Consider the following 7,813-nt stretch of genomic DNA (forward strand, 5'->3'; position numbering starts at 1 on the left):
GTCAATCCTGGAACATGCATGACTTCCTTCAATACGAAGGGTTTACCAGACTCCCTCTCAAAGGAAATGATACCGATACCGGTCGCACTGTATCTACCATCATCGCCCATCTCGATGTGCACTCCAAGATCTTTGTCCTCCAAATCAGAAACAAATCTCTATCTCCCGTCATGTGAAAAGACGCACCACTGTCCAAGAACCACACTGATCCCATCACACTTGAAACCAAGCATGCGATCAATGAAAAATCAAGCTCAAACTATGAGGCTACAGCCTCTCCTGCTGAAGATCCAGCAGCCTGCTTGTTCTTCTTCTTCTGCAGACAATTAGTGGCATAGTGTCCATGCTGGTGACAGTGAAAACACTTCACCTTGGACATATCCTGCTTCTTGCCTTTCGCACCAGACTGAGAAGCTTTCTTGCTCTTCCCTTTCTTTTCTTTGGCAGCCAAAGCACAATTCTCTTCATCAGCTCCCTTTGACGAAGATCTGTCCCTGGTACTCCGCCTGATCTCCTCCTGCACAAGATCTGACCATAGTCTTTCCCATCCTGGCAATTTCTCCCGACCATTGATAGAGTTCTGATAGGAATGCCAACTCTTCGGAAGACCAAGGAGAGCCAAGCTCACCAAGTCCTCATCATCGACAGTAACCCCCACACTTCCCAGCTCATCTCGACACTGAGTGAACTTCGTGAGATACTTGGGAATATTGTCACCCTTCTCGCATTTGATGTTTCTGAGTTTATCTTTGAGCGCTAGCTTCCTCTGATCGCTCTTGCTTTGGAATAATTTTGTTAATGATTTCCACATCAAATATGGAGTAGCCTTTCCATGGAGGCTGGACACAATGTGATCCTTCACGCCCTCCAACAGAATCCTTCGACATTTTGCGGTCTTCTTTTTCCAAACTTTCGCCTCAGCAGCATCAGTAGGCTTTGGGATATCCGTATCTATGAACTCCTTCAGCCTGTTATCATCCAATACTACCTCCATCCTGTCCTTCCATGCAATATAGTTTGAGCTGCCCTCAAGAGCATACTCCAATCGCAATCCGTTGAAAGACATTGTTGCGTTGTCACCAAGAAAACACTGCTGCAAATTCGAATTCCACCAGCGACCAACTCAACCCCCTCGGATCTAAGATTCGTGAGAACACAATATTTCTCGTACAGAGATTGACTGTATGGGCATTCACCGGATATCTCACCTTCCAAAGGAAGGATGAATCCAGAGGCTACCTGGCCCAATTACAGACTCTGCCTGAAGAAATAGAATGTAAACACTTCCTGAATAGTAGATCTGATGATCAACAGCTCTGATACCATGTAGAAATTTTGAATAATTTAACACATATTCAATAGAGATTATCATGATCATGTACTATTGCAGAATACATACACAATACATAAGCTCCTCTACGTTGATCATCAATATAGCAACATCAATAACAATAAAACATCAAGAGCATTCACACATTAACACAGTATGTAACCCAGGGAAAGCATCTCGCTAAAAACCCCACACTATCTGTATATTAATGATTGAGACCATGTAACATTACAAAGTACAATGCTTATCACAAGCAATCCAGTACCAGCTCCACCTGTTATACACAATACAGCTAAGATCTGATCTCCAAATCTATTCCACTGCTTGCCTGCCTCCATTGCTCAATACCTACTCAAGAATGAATGAGAATGGTCTACCAAACTCGTATTTCACCTCCAAAGAATCACTCACAATGTGTAAGACGTGAGCAGAAGCTACAAACAGGGAAAATACATGAGCAAACTCATTGGCATACTCAATCCCTTGATTGTGCAAGATCTGATGCACAACTATAGTCACAACTGATAGCAATCTGATTCTCTAACACCTGTCCCTGCTGAACTGAACATGCACTGACATGCAACTGAGTTAACTGATGTATTCTATAGTTGTATTATGAGTTAATAATTAGTTTAACAACTCATCATTAGTCTATTTGCAGTTAGACTAACTACAACTAGTTTAACCAAGTCAAACTGAACACAACTCCATCAACTCCACAATCAACTCCACCAAACTCAACTGATTGAGTTCTAACTGGAGTCATGCATGCAAAAACTCAACTGACTCATAAGAAAAGCGTACTTCCTTCTGACAGCTGCATGGGCCACATCTGTAGCTCAAACTGAAGTGCTCCAAGAGAATAAGATTAAGTTTATAGTCCAAATATTATTATGAGACAATAATATTTGACTTTTCTATTTTTGACTGCCAGTCTAAAAATAGACTTTGATCACCCACACTGTGGTCACCCACACTTTGGTCACCCACATTGTGATCACTCACACTGTGATCACTCACACTGTGATCATCCACACTGTGATCAAAAATAGAACTTGCGCCATAATTTGCCTGCGGGCCCACTTAGTGAAGGCGACTCTTTTCACTAAGCTCCATCATCTTGTTGCAATCTCAACACTTGTTTAATTACACTATGTCCTAGCTTATAAGAAATATATATGTTTTCAGATTGAGATTACATATAGAATTCATGATAAAATTCTTTGTGTTTAATTGAATCTAAATCTTTTCCTCGCTTTCACTCCACAAATCTTCAAAGATCCAATAGTCAGCCTACCTTGCTCTGTTTCAATCTGTTATGATATTTCTGTATCTGATCACTCTAAGACTTTGACTCCATTGCCCAGTGGCATTTCCTTCTAGTTTCAACCAAAAAATTCAAAAAACCAAGGTTTTAACCTAATAACTAGCCTAAAATCCCACGACAACAAATCTAAATCCAATAAAGAGATCCTTCTATGAGTTTCTAAGGGCTAGCTTCTAAGATTAAAAGTGGTTATGTGGTTACCTCTAGGTTTCTTTCACAACCTTAAGAAATTACGGAGTGATAACATCCTGGTGACCATATTGGGGACTTCGAACAAATCTAATTTGAATTCAATTTTCCCTAGTCAAATTTTGTATTTCAGAGCTTAAAGCTATTTATAGGTTTGTGACTATGAAATAGATCTTATTTAAGGTTGTTTTCCACTTAAAGTTGTACATAAATTATATTTGTAAATATACTATTGTAGATTTGGCTCCTAAAAAGATATACACTAGAGCTAATCCAGATCCTAAACCACCAAAAATTGTAGATAATCCTGAAAAAATTCTCAGAAAGAAGAGTTTAACTGAGAGCCAAGCAAGTAATAATCCACTGACCAGACTTAATTCTCTCCCTAAAAGTTTAGTAACTATAGAGGATCTTGAATTTGAATTGTCTTTTGAACATAGTCTCTTCCATACTGAATCTGACAACTTTGTACCTAAAATTGTTTTTGATGAAAACATTCTAAAACCTTACATTTCAAAGAATCAAACTGTTAATCCAGACTCTGATGAAGATTTCATCAAACAATTTAATAAGATTGAAGTGTTAGTATCTGAATCAAATTAGGATGTACATAAATCTCTTGAATCACATAAATCTTCACCTTCTTCTTCTACTTCCTTTTCCCCAACTCCACCAATAATTCCATCTAGTACTACTATCCCACTAGAGATTCCCCCTATTTCCACTACACATCTAGTAATTCCCGATATCACCAGTATACCCATTTCATCTACTATCCCTAGCATCACTACACCAACACAACAAACCACCATATCACCCCCTTTAATACCTTCCACATCCACATCTATTGTAGTTACATATTCCTCTCATTTACCTATCATGGCAGGTCATTATGCCCCCCTGGTTTTACCTAGACAACTCAATTCCATGCCACAAGATTACCAGAGTAGAATACCTCAATTTGATGGCACAGGGCCAATCACTGCTCAACAACATATAGACAAAATGAATGATTATTTAGATTTGCAAGAAATTGATGATGATGATGTGAAATTGAGACTATTTTCCCAAAGTCTCACAGGAGAAGTTAAGAAATGGTTTAAATCATTGTCAACTACCTCTATCCCAGATCTCGCATAATTTCACCAAACTTTCCTCAGAAGATGGGAAGTAAAGAAGAATCCTCTCCAAATCTTAGCTGAATATGAGAGTATAAAGAGAGCCCCTGGTGAAACAGTCCAAGACTATTGCACAATATTTAATAACATTTACAATTCTATCCCAACTACAATACAACCCCCACCAAGACTAGCTCTGATCAAATTCCCAGATGGATTTGATCCAGACATGTCTTACCAACTTAGAGAGAGAAACCCTGCTACCCTTGAGGAAATGCAAAGAAATGCAGTTAATGTAGAAGCCAATCTGTTGGCAAAGAGAGCTAGACTAAAACCTAAGAGGAGAGTTACTATTAAGGAAGAACCTTCTTCTTCCTCATCAAATGCTAAGTTGAATACATTAGTTAAAACAATGGAGAAAATGATGGAAAGGATAAGTTTAACTAATAGGGCTCTTCCAAGAGAAAATCAAGATGGTCCTCCAATTAGAAATCTTAGTTTTAGGAGAAGCCCACCTCAGAGCAAACAGAAAGAGCAGAGAGGCCAAGCTTATCAGCAACAAATTAGACCTCCTTTCCAAGAGAATTATGCATATGAAGAATCTGAATTACCAGAGGATCATGAAGAAAATCAAATAAAATTATTTGAGGAAAGTAAAATTGACCACATTTTCCTAACTAAATAGGAACAAGATTTGTTCTTGCTATCGCAACCACAAGTACTCCCCTTAGAATCAAATGATTTTTAACAAATATACCAAAATGTTATCATGGAGTGTTACACAACATTTTTTCACTGTCCCTGTACTCCCTGTTCCATGCTCTTGGAGAACCTCTACAGTGAACCCTACATGCTTTCCCATCATGAAGAAATTTCCATTGTGTCCCTCTTCATGAGCAGAATAATTCTCGTTTGCATCATTTCCCAAAAATCTTATGTTTAGCCCAATTTACAAGATCGATGCTAATGACCTGTGTCCTCCTCACACTGATATGCAGGGATTAAAATTGTCCCTAGCGTCGATCTGATCGACTGAGCCCTTTCTCAATCGCGCCGATCCTCTTTTGGAAAGTTTTTTAAAAATGGATTTGAAGCTTCCAACTCTAGAAGCTTCGTAACAGAAGTCTGGTAAATGGTTAGGCCGGAAGGAGTCGAAGAGGTCAGTTTGGGCTCCTTTCCCCTGTTAGGATGGAACTAATCCAAGAGATAAGGTCTTCTCCCATGAGAAGAGGAACCATCTCCCATCCATCCAAGCTATATAAACCTCTCTTTTTCCCAGGCAAAAGCTATTTTTTAGTTTGGAGTTAGAATAATCAGCAAAACATCTATAGTCTGAAGTTTTCTAGTGTATGTTTGAGGGAGAATAGTGTGCTTGGGTGTGATTTGAGACTAGAGGGAAAGAGGCCTTAAAACCTCTATTGTTTGGGTTTTCCATGAAGTGCTAGTAGAAGTGTGGGAACCCAGATACATCAGAGGAGACCAGCAATGTCAAGGCACCGATTGTAATCTCTTTTTTATTTATATAAATGCAACTATCGATTGATTTCCTACATGAAGTGTCATTTTACATCTTTATCACTTACTATTCCTTGACCTATTAAGTAGGTTGAATACAATATTGTATTCTATTATGTTTTTTGTTTTCTTGTTTCAGGTGTTCGAAGGAAGGAAACGAAAGATAGTTGGAGCGAGGAAGCAAGATCATCACCAAAAGGAATAATGTTCTAAGAGGTAGACCCTCTTAATTGATTTTAGCTTAAGGAAATATTCCATAGCTTGTCTATTTGTGACTAGACCCGCTCTCTCAGGCTAGAGGAATTGTTTGTGTCCACACTTAGAATTTACTTGCATCACAAATTGGTGACTCCATTGGGGAACCAATCCTTATGTTTGATTGATTGTAATTTCATGGTTTTGTGTGAAATTTTCTAGTATCACCATTTCCCTCTAGTGCTCTCTGCTTTTCCTGGTTTACTATCTGGTTTTTACCTGAGGAAAATTTTATTTTTTCCTTTGAATCCTTGTCCAGCGTGGTTTTTTCTAAAATAGTCGCGTCGATCGGATCGAGTTTCTCAAAAACAGTCATGTCAACCCCCCCTCTGGCGCTTTTTGTCAGTTAGGCAGTCGCGTCGATGCCTGTAGATGGAGATTAGGGTTTACCCCAGATCTCAACCAGTGTGTATTTCTCTCCTGATTTCTGCCTCTTAGCTTGTTTTAGACTATTTCTCCCTAACTGGAAATCTTGATTTGGATTGGTTTATGTCCTTGTTGGTTTGCCTTCTTTTTCTTGATTTCTTGAATCTTTGGATGGTTAGTGGCTCTAGGACATCTAGATTTTCATCCATTCCGCTAATTGTGAACTCAGTGAGTCAATTTGTTGGTGAATTTACTCCTTTCATTTCGTTTGTAGTCCTCTTATTGCTTTGATCTCCATCATTCAAGTTTGAAAAGTTTCATTTGATTGTTTAAACGTCTCTTTTCTGGCATATATCACGTTGCTTGTCTTGTTTTTGGTAGAGTCATTGCATCATTAGTTTGGAAGAAGTTATTTTTTGTGTCTTTTCATTTGTTTCAGGATTGATTGTCTCGAAAACTTTTTCATTGAAGTGTTTTACAAAAAAATCATTTTTGTCATTTCATGAAAAGTACACAATTTTAGTTTTTTGCATCAATATGTTATGTTAGTTAGCATCATTGAAGACTAGAGTTGCATTTGCATTTGAAAAGAAAAAGAATTCTCTTTACCTTTGAAAGGACTGCTTGAAGTGCACTTGTTAGGAAAATAGGAATTGGGAAGAGTTTTTCATTATTTTGTTTTCAAAAAGTAAAGTAGTGAAAAAATTATTTTCTTTCAATTGCTTGGTTTTTTGCATTTGATTATTTTTTATACCCTCTCTAGTGTAAACAATTCATCAAATTGAAAGAGTCTTGTCTCATTTAGCTGCATACAGGATTTTTCGAGTCACATCGCTAAGGCCTAAAAACCGAGACATAATTCAAGATAAACTTTAAAATGAACTCAATTAACCTAAGGCACATTTGAAACCTAACGATCACATCTAGAAGGTCTAGGCTAGAGACGTGTTCCGGCGTCTTTAAACCTAGCAGTTGTCGTTCACTTCGGCACTAGACAGTGCTAGTACGGACTTGCGCTCCCTATACCATCGAGTATATAAAGGGAGACCCCACTAGGTTGCAATCCTTTATCCATAGGAAGCCGAGTCTGCTGCCTTGTAAATGTTATACACCGAACATAGCATTCGGGGAGATCGCCTGCACGTACTTCTCGATTCGCCAGGAGGTATTCTACATTCACGGTTACTTGGTAATCCTTTTTACCTAGATCATCCTCAGTAGTCATTTGATATTTTTTACTCTTTAAGCTTAAAAGATCATTTGAGCGCTTGTCCTTTCGAGCTCCCTTCAAATAGAAAGTGATAGAGTCACCTTTTCTTCTTTCTCGACTCTTACAACATGAAAGAGCGCCAGTTTGTTTATGCGTCTTAAAAAATTGTTGCCCACGATCTCATAACATCCTTGTTAGTCTTTTCTAGACCAAATCGTGAGTATTCCTTTTAAAGTACATTTAAAGCCTTGGAATTTATCTCTCTTTTCCTGTTATTTGAGGCAAAGCCATCGTGGTTGAACCATCTGGTTCACCTAGTTCCTCTTCCTCTCCTCCATCTGAAAGATTGTCTGAGGAGCCATTTCCTGAATTACCGCAGTCACTTGAGGACCAAGGTGTTGAACTTGGAATTGTTCTGAGCATTCAACCTTTGTCATCTCGTCCTCCACCTCCCTCAGATACTGGGTCACTTTCTGATATTGGCCCGGAATCTCCGGATAACC

Source organism: Pinus tabuliformis, chromosome 4_2 (assembly GCF_031772625.1).
Source record: "Pinus tabuliformis cultivar Carrire ecotype Pingquan chromosome 4_2, CPIR1, whole genome shotgun sequence".
NCBI lineage: Eukaryota > Viridiplantae > Streptophyta > Pinopsida > Pinales > Pinaceae > Pinus > Pinus tabuliformis.